General features: G+C 42.6%; 1 protein-coding gene and 2 pseudogenes across 4 annotated transcripts in view; 2 read left to right on the forward strand and 1 right to left on the reverse strand.

Moving 5' to 3' along the window:
* The window catches only part of COLGALT2 (collagen beta(1-O)galactosyltransferase 2), an 88064-nt gene that overhangs the window by 8539 nt on the left and 77456 nt on the right, over window positions 1-2069 (forward strand). The gene's annotated exons all lie outside the window — the stretch shown is intronic.
* On the reverse strand, window positions 173-291 carry LOC112476477 (annotated as a pseudogene).
* Window positions 771-889, forward strand: LOC112476497 (annotated as a pseudogene).

A 2069-nucleotide genomic window follows, 5' to 3' on the forward strand; every position in this document is an offset into this window, starting at 1 on the left:
TCCCTCCCCCCCCCCCTCCTTCCCTTCCTCCCTTCCTTCCTTCCTTCTCTCTCGCTCCTTCTCTCTCGCTCGCGCGCGCTCTCTCTCTCTCTCTCTGTGAGGCAACCCTTGGTTGACCTCACAGATTGCAAGGACCTTGCCAGTTTACAATCCCTTATTTTTTTATTTTTTACTCCTACAGCACCTGGTCTTTCTAGGTGATCTCCCATCCAAGTACTAACCAGGCCCGACCCTGCTTAGCTTCCAAGATCAGACAGGATCGGGCTTGTTCAGGGTAGCATGGCCGTAGACAATTTTTTTTTTAAACAGTGTCCTAAGTTGCCCACTGGATAAAGCACCTTGCACTGGAACTTGGTATAAAAATGACACTCCTTCAGATCTTTTTCTTTGTTCAGTGTGTTTCATATCATGAGCTCATTAAGCATTTAGTTTTAGAGAAGAAACTAAATTAATCAACTAAATTAATGAACCTCTCTTAATAGAGTGGAGGGAAATCAAACCAGTGCTTTTCCTTCAAATAAATAGTAGTCATTTGAACCACTTTGGTCCTCCTATTTCCTAATCTTCGTCTCTTTGTTCTTTGTATTTAATTTTCCTACCTTTGATTTTTCTCTTTGGCATGCCATTAAAAATCCCTCCCCACTTGCGAAAAATATAAACAGTCTATTAACCTGCTTTTAGTAGTTGGCATTTCAGCCCTAATTATATGATATTACAAATCCCTAAATCTGATGTCTTCACTATTTATGACTTTAAGATTTAACTTTTCAGTCTATGGCCACGCTACCCTGAACAGGTTCGATCTCTTCTGATCTCGGAAGCTAAGCAGAGTTGGGCCTGGTTATTACTTGGATGGGAGACCACCTAGGAAGACCAGGTGCTGTAGGTGTAAAAAATAAAAAAATAAGGGATTATAAGATGACAATTTGTGAGGTTGACCAAGGGTTGTCTCACAAAAAAAAAAAAAAAAAGTAACTTTTTGGCAATAAACACTGCTCTGGTCTGCTATAGAAAGGATGTTCTGAACTTGGCACTGCTGCCCAAGCATGTCCCAAGTTGATGCAGTCACGTTATCACAACCTCACCTACAGGTACCTTCTCTGGGGCAGGTCACAACTCAGTTGCTTAAACTCCTACTTTTCCACAGCCTAGTTTTCTATTGTGTCCTCATGGTGACAAGTCTATCAAAAATCCCGTGGTGATGAAGGTTCTCAAGTTTATGCGTCCATTTTCTTTTTAGTTCTTTTTCTTCTCAAAAATGTGACCTGTAGTTTACAGATTAGTAGATCCCACCAAGAAGATAATAGTCACCTAGAGAGGAAGGTGAGGCCTGGCTGGCACACCTTGGATCTCCAAGACTGTTGCTCCTAGCCAAAGGCAGCCTTGTCCATCTTTCACAGAGTGCAGCTCTCATTGTTCTGTCATGTATCTTGTCTTGTGAAAGACTTGGAGGCATTGCTCATGCTGTGTCACGTTGAACAAGCCACTTATTCTCTCTTGGCCTCAGTTTTCTTCCCTGTAACATAAGGGAGATATGTTAGAATTGTGGTTCTCATATGCGGCTGCTTATTACAATCATTCGATGAGGTTTTTGTGTGTGTGTGTGTGTGTGTGTTTCTACAGCACCGGGTCTTCCTAGGTGGTCTCCCATCCAAGTACTAAGCAGGCCAACCCTGCTTGCTCCCCCATGTCAGACAAGATTGGGCATGGCCGTAGACTTTGACGAGGGTTTAAAAAATACTGATGCCTGGACCCTGACTCCAGGACATTTAAGTCTGAATCTCTGGTGCAGGGCCAGAGCAAGTGACATATTTTGAAAATTGTCCAGGGAGTGGTGATGTACAGCCAGGCTTGAGAACCACTGGATGAGATATTCTCTGGGGTCCCTTTCCGATCTGACATTAGTACTGCCTTCAGGTAGGTGACTATATCTGAAGAATTTTCATGAATCATAACTCTGCATAACTGATATTTCCTGAACCCTCAGCCCAACATTAGACCTTTTCGGAATGTCCTAAAAATAAAATCTAAGTTTTCTTGGAAGCTTGTTGGATTTCATCTTCTCGCGT

Source organism: Pteropus alecto, unplaced genomic scaffold (assembly GCF_000325575.1).
Source record: "Pteropus alecto unplaced genomic scaffold, ASM32557v1 scaffold101, whole genome shotgun sequence".
NCBI classification, from domain to species: domain Eukaryota; kingdom Metazoa; phylum Chordata; class Mammalia; order Chiroptera; family Pteropodidae; genus Pteropus; species Pteropus alecto.